Source organism: Cibotium barometz, chromosome 33, assembly GCF_041138505.1.
Source record: "Cibotium barometz isolate CiBa-2024 chromosome 33, ASM4113850v1, whole genome shotgun sequence".
NCBI lineage: Eukaryota > Viridiplantae > Streptophyta > Polypodiopsida > Cyatheales > Cibotiaceae > Cibotium > Cibotium barometz.
In genome coordinates, this window is record NC_141078.1 from 42,513,780 (window position 1) to 42,531,785 (window position 18,006).

Consider the following 18,006-nt stretch of genomic DNA (forward strand, 5'->3'; position numbering starts at 1 on the left):
ACTTGCAATTATTCATACTAAAAACGTACACTAGTACATCAGACCATTCTAATGGTAGGATGTACAATTACAAAGGTACGTGATACATGTTAGTGGTAGTGTGACAGTGATAACTTCATTATTTCTAGACAAATCAAATTTTGACATGTTAGCATATGTAATATTTTAAATAGCTAGTTTTGTAAGGGTGGACCACTAAAAAAATACGTATGACACTTTGATTAACATGTTGATGCTACTCACATCTATATGTCACACCATCAGATTGATACTACACACATTTTTCCATTTGGTACATTGATTACTTTTAAATATATTTCATACATTTTATTTGATACACTTTATGTTGAACCATGTTATTTGTACATCGTACAATTGTAGAAAAATAAAAATTGATTAAAAAAGTATGCTTTTTTAAATTCTTTTCTGTGTTTCTCTCTCTCTCTCTCTCTCTCTCTCTCTCTCTCTCTCTCTCTCTCTCTCTCTCTCTCTCTCTCTCTCTAAATGTTTTTCACCAAGATTCATTATATGAGAGCTTGTTTATACTAATTGCTACTTGCTACTCAAATAGAGAGATTATGCTATTACATACAAAAGTTCCTGAGTCGTTCTTCATATTTATCAAGATCATGTGACTCGCTTATCATTTTTGTGTGTTGGGTTTGTGAGAGTGTGTGGACACCGCTATTCTTTTTATGGCATTAGAGCATGGTCTCTGAGCACAGCCCACCTCTATTAAGAATTGAGAAAAGAAATTGAGAGAGAGGTTGAGTGAATTTCTTTGTTCGTATGAGTTGAGTGATTTGTTGATTGTTGTTTTTGGGTGGTGAAAGAAGAGAGGTCATGAAATTCAATTCTATAGGACGACAAAGGTTTAACAGTATGAGGGACCTAATACCTGGAGATTCAAATCTCACAACAATGGAAAAGCTTAACAAGGACAACTATCATACCTAGATATCAATCAGCCAAACCTCTGTAGAAATTAGTGCTACAAAGAAGCAAAGCCATATCTTCTCATATGCATTACCGGATGTTGGCACACATAGGGAGATGATGTTATACATGAGTTTAGGGATCCATATCACCTCCAAAACATGGGCAAAGAGCTCATTTTTTCTCAGCCATCACTTGATTTAAATGGGGCTTATGGTAAGATGAGAGGGTCCACCGGCATCACCCTCAAGAGATAGTGATGCAGATAGACTTGATTTGAATGGGGCTTATGGGGTAAGATAAGAGAGTCAATCGATATCACCCTCAAGAAATAATGTTGAACATAGACTTGTAGAACTTCCTTATCCAAAAGTGGATCAAATGGGATATAGAGACATGTTGAGAATGTGGAAAGTGTACAAAGAATGTGAACTATATCACCATACTTAAGGAGAAGTACATGGGTCATGTATCCAATAAAGAGGCTTACATATGGGCATTATCTCAATCATCACTACATGAATATGGTAAAGTTGAATGAGTGATTGAATCAAGATGTTTTGAAGATGAGAACAAGATTAAGGAGTGGAAAATAGCTATGAAAGAAGAGATGGATGCATTGTACAAGAACCAAGTATAGGAGCTTGTCCTGCTTCCTACAAACAAGCCAGTCACATAGGATGTATACTACATCAAACATAATCCGGATGGAAGCATAATCCATTTTAAGGCTAGATTGGTTGCTAAGGGATATGCATAGACATATGGCATAGACTATGATGAGACATTTACTCATGTATCAATGTGGCTACTATAACACATACATATGGTATAGACTATGATGAGAGGTTTGCTATGGTAGCCAAGATGACTACAATATGCAATGTGGAATTATCAATTAATATAATTATCTTATATAATTTTTGTGTATTAGGCTTGTGAGAGTGTGTAGGCACCACTTCTTTAGAGCAAAGTGAGACTATGTTACAAACGTAATAGCCCAATTGTAGATGAGGTACACTTAGCAGATCGAGCCAAATCACGTGGCTAAATTGATGTATAAGTTTTATAGGGGAGGAACACTCATTCCAAAGAGAATTTGGAGGTTTTTTGTAGAAATCCATAACACATTTGGTGAATTGGATTCACGTCACAACATTTAGTTAACACTTAATGCCAGAGCAAGTTAGTGGTTTGGATCATTAAAGCATTAAGAAAGAGTGGATTTTAGAACTTTGAAAGATGAATCCATGGTTGATTTTTCTTGAAGTTGTGAGCAAAGTGGATTGTGATTATATAGCTAAATAAAGTTAAACACCATTAGTAAAAAAGAAGGAGAAAATGTGTGCAAATTCACAACTCACATAAACACTTGAACTTTAGGTGTGAAGGAAGAGAAAGACTCTATAAATGATCAATTATTGTCGCATTTCCTTTTGGACTTTCGTAGCATCACATTACATGATCATATGATTTTAAGCAAAATATAGAATACAAAGCGTGGAAACTTATTATTGTTTAATTTTTTGTTTGGCTGACATGAAATATAAGTCTAAGAAGGATTTACCAATGAATCCCCCCTCAATTTTCTCTCAAGCTACCTAACCTCATCCTCAAGGAAACACCAATCACTCAAGTGTCACTTGACAACCTTAGTGTCGCATTATTAGAATGATTGCCTAAACTAAAACTTAAGATGCCATGGGGTATGCACATTTGTATCCTTGCAAGGATCTAGTGTGGTGTGTTATTTGATGCTAGAACATGAGTACTGAGAGTTTGAGTGTCCTCAATTAAAGTAGAGGCCAATGTTGTATTGTGCATGTTGTGTGTGATGGGGTAACCATGATACCAATTAATATTGTTAGCCTTATGTCACTAATGGTTTTTTGTACCAACAAAGACCCCCTCTTGCATTACTTGCACCTTCAAGATAGACCACAATGGTAAATAAAACTTGAGCATAGTGGGGAGTGTATAGTCTGCCAAAGGTTCCTTTAACCTCCAAAACATTGAGTGCCACTCAAATCAATCAAGTGTTTATTGAGAAAATCGCGGAGAATGAGAGTGAATTTTATTGAGAAACTTGTGAAGAATGAGGGTGAAGTTGATTGAGAAACTTGTGGAGAATGTGGGTGAAGTTGACATTGAACCAAATCCTCCTTACATAGAAACTCTAGAATCCTTATCTTGCTATTAGGATCAAAGCAAGTGTATAGCCACAAGGGTGGGGTATCTATTCAATAGTATGTAAATCTCCATTATAGTGCTATCACTATCAAGGAAAAGTATCAACGAGTCCAGAAAAATGCTTGATAGCCCAAATGACAACCGAGATGACTCCAACAGAGCTCACTCTGAAGATGGCAATAAGCCAATGGGAATTCTTTGTGACCTAAAACTTTCTTTTTGGGTTCAATTATTATCATAACTATGTAATGAAAATTTTTATTAAGCAGATTCTTAATATGATGTTATTCTAGGCCAACCCTTTATGAGGGAATCTAAACTTATTCACGAGTAAACATAAATCACATGTACTTAAAGAGGGACAATAAGGTATTAAAGGTTGATCTTAAGGAGGGATCAAACATGAATCACATGTACTTAAGGAGGGACAATAAGGTATTAAAGGTTGATCTTAAGACATGAAAAACTCACTCCATTGGAGGAAGATAAATATGACACAATCAATCAAATAGTTTTTATTCAAGTTTATCATCTATGAGTGGCTTTTAAAATGTGAGTTGGATGCACTTATTGGCAAACATCGAAGTAATGTGCAGGATAGGTACCAAGTAAAGATGATGTAAAGGTGTCTGTTTATGAGTGGCTTTTAAAACGTGAGTTGGATGAACTTATTGGCAACTATTGATGTAATGTGCAACATAGGTACCAAGTAAAGATGATGTAAAGGTTCTTGGGGAACAAAAAAGATAATGTAAAGGTGTCTAGCACTTCCCTCAAGATAGTAAGTGTTAAAAACAATCAACATACAACGCATATGCTAGCACCTTTGGTAGTGAATATTTTTATGCATCATCAAATAGTTCATTGAGATTCAAATGTTTAAGGAAGAAAAAGTGTAACCAAGCCAAGAGAAACAATCTTTTAAGGAGAACACTTATAGATTCTCAACAGCTACATGAGGTAACCAAGGTTCACGATGAATTCACCAAGAAAAGGGAGAAGAACTCTAAATGTTATCAAACCTAGAGAGATCAGTGAAAAAAATAGACAACCAAGATGATCCATCTAACCAACTACTAAGACAATCTAAATCTGAGCAAAGATGCCACAATAGAGCATTAGCTTCATCAAAAAATGAAGAGCCAAAATAATCCTATGAGAAAGAGAAGTTAGGCAAGAACTTGAGGTTAGGCAAGTGCCAAATCACTTTAAAGTCTATAATGTAGATGAGAGAACTATTATTCGTGTCAAGGCTCAATGTTCTATGAAGGTTCCTATGATGGCCCAATATAAGTCAAAGAGGTTGACATTGCAAAACCTAAAGAGGATCCCAAACCAATTTACGTTCTTAAGGATCCCAAACCAATTTACGTTCTTAAGGTTGAAATTGCAAAACCTAAAGAGGATCCCAAACCAATTTACGTTCTTAAGGATCTTACTGCAAAGGAGGAAAAATATCTAATTGACCTTTTAAAGGAGTTCGACTATTTTACATGGAAATATAATATACATGAGGTGGTATAATATACAATACCTATAATTAAGAGATCATATCTAGTGAAACAACAACCTTGCCTTAGCGCATGGAGGTTTTTTTTAATAATTTGGAGATTTACATGATGTGTAAGACAGGATTAAACAAATAGTTATTTAATGTAGTTTATTCACATAAACTTACTGAGGGAGGTTTTCAATTCAAAATCTAGACAAGTATACTTATAAAAAGGAGGGATAAATGTTTAGGTTTTAGGAAATGCAAAATTAAAGAAATAGGGGTATATATATGTATAAGTACGTGCTATATGGGTATTAAAAAGGGGGGGTGTTGTTTTAAAAAAAATGTAAAATTAAAGAATCAGGGGTATTTCAATCATATATGTACATGCATGTGCTATATGGGTTTCAAGAAAATAAGCATACTTCTTCTTGAGTGGCTTCTTTGGATATATAACCTAAAGAGAATGTAGGGGAGAGGGAGAGCTTCAAACCCTAGCAAGCAAACACACACACACACACACAAGAGAGAGCATGCATGTGCTATATGGGTTTCAAGAAAATAAGCATACTTCTTCTTGAGTGGCTTCTTTGGATATATAACCTAAAGAGAATGTAGGGGAGAGGGAGAGCTTCAAACCCTAGCAAGCAAACACACACACACACAAGAGAGAGCAAGACACGAGAGATATGGATAGCTGAATTTTCTTCTATCTTCTTCTTCTCTACTTAACCAACATAACATAAAGATAAGAGTACACACTATATGGGTTAGTACTCAACTACTATAACATACAAGGGTTGGAACCCGACTAAATGAGCTGGCGTTATAACTATGCCAGTCTCTAGTAATCCAAAATGGCTGTCACACAGCCTGTCATCCCATTGGCCGCATATCACCCATAATCTCACCAACCATGCCAGTGCTGTAGATGCGGAAGCTATCACCCAGGCGGGTCATCAATGTCTGCCGCCGTAGCACTAGTTGAGCTCGATATCTCAACACTGCCCATTGAGTTCAACTCCACACACTGCAGTCCAAGTAAGCTCCTAAACCTGTGGAGCTTCTCTGTGCCCAATGCCTTTGTGAGATGTCAGCCACCTGATCCTCTATGCTGACATATACCAGATCTACATTTCCTGCTAGAACCTTCTCCCTCACAAAGTGATAATGCACCTCAATGTGCTTCACTCTAACATGATATACTGGGTTACTAGCCAACTGTATGTATATTGCTCATGTTGTCACAATATATGACAACTACCCTATCCACGGGCTCTCCCATGTCACCAAGTAGCTTTTGAAACTAAGCTACCATAGAGCACCCCTATACTCTGCCTCTGTACTCGACAAGGCAACTATTGGCTGCTTCTTACTGCTCCAACTCACAGCAGCACTCCCAAATGAGAACATAAAACCACTGGTAGATCTCCAGTCTGCAATACTAACAGCCCAATCAGCATCTGTGTACCCATGCAACTGTATCTTTGTACCCATGCAATTGTATCTCTGTACCAGCCTCATAGAAAAGTCCATAATCAACTGTGGACTTTATGTACCTAAGGATCCGTCTAGCCGCATCCAAGTGTGGCTTCCTAGGGGCTTGCATAAACTGACTCACAAGTCCAACAACATATCTCAAGCCTAGCCTTGTAATGGTCATGTAGATCAAACTACCCACTATGTGCGTGTATGTAGTGGGGTCCTCCAAAAGCTCACTTGTATCTGCGGAAAGCTTTGTGTTCTGCTTCAATGGCACTGAAATAGGCTTATAGCCTGTCATGCCATACTTGGACAACATGTCCAAGCCATACTGCCTCTGCAATAGCGAAATGCCATGAGGTGATCTCACCACCTCTATGCCCAAGAAATACCGCAGCTCACCCAAATCCTTCATCTCAAACTTCTGCTTCAAAAGCATCCTGACATCATGTATGTCTGCATCACTATCACCAGTGATAATCAAGTCATCCACATAGATGACTAATAGCATGATCCCTCTATCTTTCTTTTTCACATATAGTGAAAAATCTACATTGGATATTTGAAATCCAATGGTAACAAGATACTCCTTGATCTTGTTTGGCCATGCTCTGGGTGCCTCCTTCAAGCCATACAAGGCTTTACGTAACCTACACACAAAATCTGGATGTGCATCACTCTCATAACCTGGTGGCTGCATTATGTACACTTCTTCTTGCAAATCGCCATTGAAGAAAGCATTCTTTACATCCATTTGATGTAAAGACCAACCCTTCGCACAGCCATAGTAGCGAGACAGCTCACAGTTGCCATTCTTGCAACCGGGATGAATTTCTTCTCATAGTCTATGCCATAAGTCTACGCATAGCCCTTGGCAACCAATCTGGCCTTGTACCTGCTCATCACTGAACCATTAGCATTGTGCTTGACTTTATACAGCCACTTACATCCAATTGCCTTCTTTTCCTTAGGCAAAGGCACTAACTCCCATGTTGCATTTGCATCCAATGCTGCCATCTCCTCATCCATGGCATCTTCCCATTTCTTATTTCCAATTGCCTACTCAAAGCAAGTGGGCTCAACCTCCTGTATTTCTTTTACCATGTAAGCATAATTATGGGTTGTATATCCATCATATCTCAACGTGTCAACAAGAGGGTATCTAACCCTCGTAGACCTGCACACACCTGGATCACTGCCAGGTGTCCTCAAAATAGCCCTGGTTCTCCTTACACTAGAAGTAACCACAGACAGAATGCCAAGCTCCTCGTCAAGGCTCTGCTCAGAGCCACTAGAGTCACCATCCACATATGAGTGACTTGCTATAACAGATCAGGCACAAAAGGTTGATCTACCTTTTCCTTCCCTTTCCATGATACATGTGTACCTGCATCATTCCTCAACTTGCCTGACCATGGGCTAACATTGGATCCACTGCTCGAGGACTCCCCAGGTCCACTTAGCACCTGTGATTGCTGCTCTACATGTGGTGCAATATCAGCACTTCTTACATCTGCATCTTCTATTGCCTTCACTACTTGTGCATACATGCTACTCATCTCATCGAAGACAACATCTCTGCCTACTCGCATCTCACGAATGGTAGGGTTATAGTATCTATAACCTTTTTGCTCCATAGCATAACCAATGAAGACGCATTTCTTTGTCTTTGGATCCAACTTTGTTCTCACTTCATCAGGAACATGTACATATGTAATACACCCAAAAGAGACACATCCGGTCTTATGCCGGTAAACTTCTGTTCAGGAGTCATACCATGAACAACTGCAATGAGTGTCCTTTTCATAATGTATACATCAGTTGTTTGCTACTGCTTCTACCCAAAAGTAATGTGGCCTATTCTTTTCAGCCATCAAGGCAGGTGCCACTTTTGCAATGTACCTATTTTTCCTTTCTGCAACACCATTCTGTTGGCAGTGTGCCTGCATGTAAAGTGCATCTTGATTCCCTACTTTCTCAGGAAATTACTGAACTCATTGGAGAAATATTCTCCCCCACCATCTGATCTTAGGTATTTTATTTGCATGTCTTTTTCCTTCTCGACCAAGGCTTTACATCTCTGAAAGTGAGCAAACACCTCACTTTTCTCCTTCATGAAATAAACCCACACTTTCCTAGTGTGGTCATTAATGAATGTAACATAGTGCCTGCAACCTGCAATTGTTGCAGTCTTGGTCGGTCCCCATACATCTGAATGTATGACATCCAATGGCCTTGCACTGACATGCTTTTCATGTGGGAAAGCATGTTTGGCTTGCTTACCAAGTTGGTATGCTTCACATACCTTATGCGTACCGTCAACCTTAAACTTTGGCAAACCTGCAATAATATTTTGGGCCTGCATAGACTTCAATCACTGTACATTCACATGACCAGTGTGCTTGTGCCATATGTCAATATATCTGCAATGACACCTGTTCCATGCGCAAACATGGCTGCCTTTATCTCAGGCATGTTCACATCATCCAAAGTAAACATCCTACCATTTATGTTACCCTTTGCAACCAAGCGACACTTATTTTTTAAGTCTTCCACAAAACATCCTTGAGGATTAAACCTCACTTGTAGACCCTACTCAACCATCTGTCCAACAAAAACTAGGTTCTTTGTAATATTCATAACATGAAGTACATCAGCCCAAGTACATTTTGCCATCCTGCATAGACAATGGCACTTTACCAACATGCGCAATGGGATGCGTAGTATCATCACCTATTTCTACATAACCTGGTTTTTCCATTTTTTGCATATCTCTAAACCACTCGGCATGACTGGTCAGGTGGTTAGAGGTGCTAGAATCTACATACCATATATGTTGAGATCTGACACATCCCTTGTTATGAAACTAAGCATGTGCTACATCACAACCAGCTACTCACTTCTGTCATCACCTCCATGTTTGCTAGATGATACATAGTTGCCTTGCTACAACTTCCCGCTTTTAATGTCATTCTGCTTTTTGTAGTAGTCCTTTGCCATGTGTCTTGGTTTGCCACAATAATAGCACTCTATGCTATTTGCATTTTGATTTCTTTGACAACCACCTCGGCCTCTTTGGCTCCCCCTACCTCTAGACTGGCCTCTTCCAGCTGTGTATGATTGCTGATGTGAATCATTGGACTGTTGTTGTCCAGAATTCTGATTCCTTGTCGGCCACCACCTTGGCCTCGCCACGGCCTCTACCTGAATTAGAGTAGAAGGCCTCTTCCGATGTGTTCTTGATTTGTGAAGAAGAATCCTCACCTAAAGCCTTTTCTTCTATGATCAGCATAGATATCAAGTCCCGAAAGTTGGGAATATTCTCCCTAACTGCAATGGAGGTCTTGAATGGCTTGTACTCTTTGCCAAGCCCATTTAGACAGACACTCACCAAATCATCATCATCCACTGATACATTGATAGACCCAAGGGATTCAACAATGCCCTTGATCTTTAAGGCATATTCATTAATGGACATGCTTTCTTTTCCATAGTATGCAACTCTTACTTTAACTGCAACTTCCTTGCCTTTGTGTTAGTCTGGAACATCTGAACCAGATTCTACCATGCAACTGCTGGGAGTGTTTGCATCCTGTATGTGTCCTATCATAGTGTCTGTGACACTAATTAAAAACCAGTACATGAATTTTCTTGCACCCTGATTCCAATCCTTGAATGCCTTTATATCTACAAGAGTGGCATTCTCCTTAGATAACTTTGGAGGCTCCTCATTGTCTCCTTCTACATAATCCCAAAATCCTTTACTCACCATTAGGAAATTGGTCATTCTGAACTTCCAAGCATGGAAGTTATTCTTATCCAACAATCTAATTAATTCCATCAGATATGTTTTCCTTCAGTAATCAAATAACTGCAAACAGACAACTTCTGGATACAACCTATAATATAGCAGTATCTCCTCTAACTGTTGCGCATGTGGTACTTCAGCAACACAGCCTGTGTGTCACCAAATGTGACCAGAGTACATGTACATACACCCAGTATCAACAATACATGTGCAAACCCTGTCTGCACTTCCAAAATGCACTGTTGCACTGCAATAACTAGATTTCGAGCAGAAACAGTTCTCTACCAGAACTTTCAGAAAACTGCCGATACCCTGCAACAAAACGAGGCCTGTAACGTGCCCAAAACGTGAATCTGGCTAAAAAAAGGGTGTCGAATATAATAATAAACTTACTCTGTAGCTCCACTCCCGCGAAGACAACTCCTCAATCGGAGATGTGTAGCTCCTCAATCGGGGATGTGTAGCTCCCAGAGCTACTGAGGGGGTGTTGTACCTAAACCAAGAAGGGGAAAGAGATGATGGTGCTCTTACCCGTGTAGTACAACTTCCTTCCTTGCTTGTTCTTGCCTCTTGCTTGCCTCCTTATCTCTCACACGAACCAGGCTCTGATACCATAAAGAGAATGTGGGGGAGAGGGAGAGCTTCAAACATTAGCAAGCAAACACACACACACACACACACACACACACACAAGAGAGAGTAAGACATAAAGAGAGAGATGGATAGCTGAATTTTCTTCCATCTTCTTCTTCTCTACTTAACCAACATAACATGAAGATAAGAGTACACACTATATGGGTTAGTACTCAACTACTACAACATACAAGGGTTGGTCCATAAGTTGGCGCTATAACTATGCCAGTCTCTAGAAATCCAAAATGGCTGTCACATAGCCTGTCATCCCACTGGCCGCATATCACCCATAATCTCACCAACCCCATGACAGTGGTGTAGATGCGGAAGCTATCACCCAGGTGGGTTATCAATGTCTGCCATAGCACTACTTGAGCTCAATATCTCAACATAACCCAATATTCCGCCCATTCATTGCCCAAGCAGATCAATACAAAATGGCTTTTGCCATAGAACGTGATATTTATGCTTACAAGGTTATATCATTTAGCTTAACCAATGTCCTAACTACTTTCCAAAGATTGATGTCTACAGCTTAAAAGGAATATCTTTGTAAATTCCTCGAGAATTTTCATTGATGACCTTTGTGTTCATCCATGATGGAAATAACACTTGTCTCTTACATAAGGAAGGTGTTGTTAAGTTATATTGATTGTATCGTAAATCATTGAATCCTCTTAAGTGCTAATTGGGTTAATCATGGGGTAATTCTTGGTCACATTATGGTCTGTCTACTAATGAGAGCAAGGTCAAGCTAATTCTAGACTTGCCAAGTCTAATGAATTATAAGGTAGTACATTGTTTTATGTATAAAAGAATTATTTATGTTCTATGCATTGCTAGACCACTAACCACTTAGTTTTTGGGTGGACAGAGAAATGCCCTTTATGTTGGAACGCTTACTTATCTTGCGCATATAAGGAAGATGATGTTAAGATATATCGATTGTATCGTATATCATTAATCCTCTTAAGTGCTAATTTTAGATTAAGCATATGGTAATTATTTGCCACATTATGTTCAAAAATGTTATCTCTATTGATGAGAGCAAGGTTAAACTCATTCTAAGGTTGCCAAGTCCAATGAAATACAAGGGAGTACATTGCTTTATCTATAAAATGTGTTCCATGCAAAAAGTTGCTAGACCACTAACTACTCGTAGTTTTTGGGTGGACTAAGGAATGTCAAAGAGCATATTATTGCACCCATCCTAAGTGCACCCAATTGAGATCTCATTTTCCATGTGTATATTAATGCATCAAAATTTTTCATTGGATGTGTGATAGCATAATCTAGGGAATATAAGCAATGAGATTTTTTTTTTCAATAAGGTAATTGTGAATAATGTAGAAATGAACTACACCACCACAGAAAGGGAAGGCTTAGTCATGGCTTATGTGGTGAAATAGTATCATCATTAGCTATTAGCTCCAAAACTTGTGTTCTTCTTTGTTAACCATCAAGCATTATTATATCACATGAACAAACCATGCATAATAGGTTACATTACGTGCTGGTCACTTATTCTTTTTAGAATCTGATTTGACCCTCATAGTGAGGGAAGGTTTATAATACATACTTGCTAAAAAACCCAACTAGTGAACCAACCATTGGAGTGGAGGATGATTTATTGATGCTCCTCTATTCAAACTTGATTTTTTATTAATGGAGTGAGGAGATCTCCAATTTCCTACCCTAAAAATTTCTTGATGCGGTGCTTAATCCTTGCTTAAGCAAAGAAGCTACCCCTTATTAATTGATTATAGGCAATTTCTACAAGTTGGGAAAAGGTGACGGCCTTTTTTAGGTTTGACTAGAGAAGTCACCTTTATTAAGGGGAATTTGAGGTGTCAAAATCACTAGGGATTTGTAGCTAATCTCAACCACACCACTGTCATACAACCCTCATGTATCAAATCCATGTCTTGCTAGTTAACTTTGAGAATTCAAAGAACATGAGAGATTTAAGTCTAATTAGCAAGAACATTCATACGGATTATCCATATGGATATTTAGCAAGACTATGCCTCCTTGTTTGAAGCTATGGAGCAATACAGCTAGAGAGTTTAATAACATAATATGCAAGCCACCTCTTCAATGCCTCCATTGCAGTGGACCACACCGTGTTGTTGAGTGTCCTCATACTAGAGCCACTCCACCAAAAACCCCATCTATATTAGCTAATCTAGTGCCGAATCCTAATGTCACTCCATATGGTGGCACATGTTACAAGTGTGGATTTGAGCATGCTCACAAGGATTGTCCTCCCAACAGAGTGGCAGAAGCATTGGCCACTTTGACAAGCCTTAACCTATTAAGTGTACAAGGAGGACAATCCTAATGTCACTCCATATGGTGGCACATGTTACAAGTGTGGATTTGAGCATGCTCACAAGGATTGTCCTCCCAACAGAGTGGCAGAAGCATTGGCCACTTTGACAAGCCTTAACCTATTAAGTGTACAAGGAGGACTTATTCATACAGCTCCCCAACTCTATTGTCTAATCTAGTGCCAAATCCTAATGTCACTCCTCCATATGGTGGCACATGTCACAAGTGTGGATTTGAGCATGCTCACAAACGATTGTCCCAATAGAGTGGCAGAAGCATTAACCACTTTGATAAGCCTTAACCTATTAAGTGTACAAGGAGGACTTATTCATACAATCCCCCCTAAATACTATCACAAGGCTCCAAGCTGAAACAGCAACATGAGCCAAGGAAACATCCAAGGTTGTAAATAAGCACAAAGTTCAAGATTTGACCTCAAAGAAATTGGCCAAGAAGCTTGAGGCATAATCCTAAAAGACTAAGGTAGCCCTTAAAAAGTCTAAATGATTGGAACCAAAGGTCTAAAAGAAGATGTCGTAAAATAGCACACGTGGAAGCCTAACACACAATCAAAAGGCTAAGGTTGCCCTTGAAAAGTCTAAAGGATTGGAACCAAAGTTATAAAAGAAGAAGTCAAAGAGCACAAGAAGCACAACACATGATCAAGAATGATGACATAAAAACAAAATGGTTCACACAAGAGCTCTGTGTTGTTATCCACATGATCTAGAGCTCACACTATGGTGGGTGGAAGATGTCCATGATATGAGTGTAGAATCATATCTTATGCAAAGAGAGATAGAGATAGAGGTTTAAGCCATGGAGATGGTGTTGTGTGTGTGTGTGTGTGTGAGAGAGAGAGAGAGAGAGAGAGAGAGAGATCAAAGTGATACAATAATGTCCATGGAATATCTCATCATGGAATGGAAAATAAAACAGAAAGAAAACATAAACATAGCTATCTCACTAGGGTGATACAAAACTGTCCATGATGTGAGAGAGAGATGTGATAGCCAATAATAGAGAGAGATTTCACATCACAACAATGATTGTATTATGATAATATTTCCATAATGATAACAATAGAGAGAGATGTCACATCACAATAATGATTGTATTATGATAATATTTCCATAATGATAACAATAGAGAGAGATTTCACATCACAACAATGATTAGATTATGATAATACTTCCATAATGATAACAATAGAGAGAGATGTCACATCACAATAATGATTGTATTATGATAATATTTCCATAATGATAACAATAGAGAGAGATTTCACATCACAACAATGATTAGATTATGATAATACTTCCACCATATACAATGCCTTTTACAAGCACACCAAGGCCCTATCTTATGTTCTCTTAATAAGAGGGTGTTCGATCATCAATAATGATGATGTCATAACCATTAAAACTGTTTTGGACAGCAAGAGCTCTTTTTGTTTATATCCACAAGATTCGAGCTCATGCTATGGTGGGTGGAAGATTACCATGTTGTGGGGGGTTTCCAAAATAAGGATAATATATATGGGAACAACAGCTCATGTTGAGATATCGAGCTCAACTAGTGCTACGACGAACATTGATGACCCACCTGGGTGATAGCTTCCACACTTATGTCACTGGCACGGTTGGTGCGATTATGGTTGATATGCCGCTAGTGGATGACAAGCTATGTGATAGCCACTTGGAGTACTAGAGTTATGGCATAGTTATAGAGCCAGCTCATATAGTCGGGTTCACATTATAGACCGACCACTTTGTATGTTGTAGGAGAGTACTTTCCCTTTATGTATATACTCTTATCTTTTAGATATATGGTTGTAGAGAAGAGACGAAGATAGAAGAAAATTCAGCCATCCATCTCTCTCTTGTGTCTTGCACTCTCTTGTGTGTGTGTGTGTGTGTGTGTGTGTGTGTGTGTGTGTTTGCTTGCAAGGAACTCAAGCTCTCTCTCTCTCCCCCACACTCTCTTATGTCTTGCACTCTCTTGTGTGTGTGTGTGTTTGCTTGCAAGGAACTCAAGCTCTCTCTCTCTCTCCCCCACATTCTCTTTATGGTATCAAAGCTCCACTTCGTGTGAGAGCTAAGGAGGCAAGCAAGAGACAAAAACAAGCAAGCAAGGAAGCGATACACAGGCAAGAGCATCACCATCTCTTTCCCTTCATGGTTTAGGTACAACACCCCTTGGCAGCTCTGGGAGCTACACATCTCCAATTGAGGAGTTGTCTTCACAGGCTTGGAGGTGCTTATGTGCTACACAATACTTTGTACTATAATTTTGCAGCCAGAGTAGCTTTTTAAGCGCGTCGTGGTCTCCGTTCTATCACTGCAAGGTAATTTTGACATTTTCGGGAGGTTCTACTTGAAAAATCTCTCTGGTGGAAATCTAGTTTTTGTAGTGTAGCAGTGCATTTTGGGAGTGCAAACAGTGTTTGCACATGTATTGTTGAGATTGGGTGTATGTACATGTATGTTGGCCAGATCTGGTGACCAAACAGGTTGTGCTAAAGTACTGTCTGCATTAGTCACAAAAGATACTATTGTGTTACAAGTTACATACAGAAATTGTCTGTTGTAGATGTTTTCTTGTCTGTTGCAAGAAAACATGTTTGATGGAATCAATCAGATTGCCAGTGAGAAGATGGATAAGAACAACTCCCATGCCTAGAAGTTCAGAATGACCAATTTCCTTATGGGTAAAGGATTTTGGGACTATGTCGAAGGAGACAATGAGGAGCCTCCTGAGTTGTCTGATGAGAATGCCACTCTAGCAGACATAAAGGCATTTAAGGATTGGAACCAGGGTACAAGGAAAGTCGTATATTAGATTTCAATTAGTGTCATAGACATGATGATAAGACACATACAGGATGCCAACACTCCAGCAATTGTGTGGCAGAATTTGGTGCTGACGTTCTAGACCAACACAAAGGCTATGCACAAACTTATGGCATTGACTATGAAGAGACATTCAACCCGGTTGCAAGAATGAAAACCATGAGAGCTATCATTGCTATGGTTAGAGCAAAGGGTTGGTCTTTAGATTAGATGGATGTAAAGAATGCCTTCTTGCATGGTGATTTGCAAGAAAAAGTTTACATGGTGCAGCCACAAGGTTATGAGAGTGATGCACACCCAAATTTTGTGTGTAGGTTACACAAAGCCTTGTATGGCTTAAAACAGGAACCCACAGCATGGTCAAACAAGATCGGGGAGTATCTTGTTACCATTGGATTTCAGATATCCAATGTAGATTTTTCACTTTATGTGAAAAAGATAGATAAAGGGATCATGCTATTAGTCATTTATATGGATGACTTGATTATCACTGGTGATAGTGATGTTGACATACAGGATGTCAGAGGCTTTTGAAGTAAAAGTTTGAGATAAAGGATTTGGGTGAGCTGCGATATTTTTTGGGCATAGAGGTGGTGAGATCCCCTCATGGCATTTTGTTATTGTTGCAGAGGCAATATGGGTTGGACATGTTGTCCAAGTATGGTATGATAGGTTGTAAGCTTATTTCAGTGCCATTGGAGTAGAATACAAAGCTTTCCACAAATACAGGTGAGCTTTTGGAGGACCCCACTACATGTAGGCGCATAGTGGTAGGTAGCTTGATCTATATGACCATTACTAGGCCAGACTTGAGTTATGCTATTGGACTTGCGAATCAGCTTATGCAGGCCCCTAGGAAGCCACACTTGGATGCGACTAGACGGATTCTCAGGTACATAAAGTCCACAATTGATTATGGACTTTTCTATAAGGGTGAGCCCGTGGATAGGGCAGTTGTCATTTATTGTGACAACTTGAGTAGCATACAGTTGGCTAGTAACCTAGTATACCATGCTAAAATGAAGCACATTGGGGTGCATTATCACTTTGTGAGGAAGAAGGTTCTAGCAGGTGATCTAGATCTAGTATATGTCAGCACACACAAAGGATCAGGTGGTTGACATCTTCACGAAGTCATTGGGCATAGAGAAGCTCCACAGGTTTAGGAACTTACTTGGAGTGTAGTGTGTGGAGTTGAGCTCGAGGGGGAGTGTTGAGATATGGAGCTCAACCTGGGTGATAGCTTTCGCGCTTATGTCATTGGCATGGTTGGTGCGATTATGGTTGATATGCCGCCAGTGGGTGTGATAGGCTGTGTGAAAGCCACTTCGGAGTACTAAAGTTATGGCATAGTTATAGAGCCAGTTCATATAGTTGGGTTCACACTATACACCGACCACTTTGTATGTTGTAGGAAGTACTTTCCCTTTATATACATGTACTCTTATCTTTTAGATATATGGTTGTAGAGAAGAGAAGAAGATAGAAGAAAATTCAACCATACATCTCTCTCTTGTGTCTTGCACTCTCTTATGTGTGTGTGTGTGTGTGTGTGCTTGTTGCAAGGAACTCAAGCTATTATTCATTTTTTCCATATTTGGGGAAATTCCCAAATTTTTGCTAAGGAAATGCCTTCAATTTGATGATTATGTAATGCTCCCCCTTAAAAGCATATGCAAAAATGTAAATCGGAGGAAGCAATCGAAGCATCAAATGAAGGGGGGTTTCCAAAATAAGGATAATATATATGGGAACAACAACTCACAAATTAATGATTTGGAACTTGAGAACTCCAAAAAACTCAAGGGGATTAAGGTTACTCATAAATTAATCTTAATGATTAATGATTTGAAACTTGAGAACTCCAAAAAACTCAATCTAATTAAGGTTAATCACGTGATTAGTGAAGGAGATCTTAAACTGATGATTTGCTTGGTTCTCGTCGACCACTTATGGTTTCCCTTCAAACTTAATCTCTAGATAGCTTGTACACTAATTAGAAGAATCTAAAAGAAATTTGACCTGTAGCTCCTAATTTTTGCATTTTTATGCCGATTTGTGTTATGTTTTTGCCACCTCTCTTCAAGTTGGGCCAACCCCCTTAAGGTTATGATAGAGCTCGATATTAGCTTCAAAACACACTAAAAATCTCAAAGAATGATGCTTTAGAGGGAGAACAAAGAAAAACATTGATAGGGGGTGCTTAGGCAAAGAGTAAAAACAAGGTTTTTGCTAACGATCGAGAAGTGATTAATGATTAATGATAATAATCATTGATT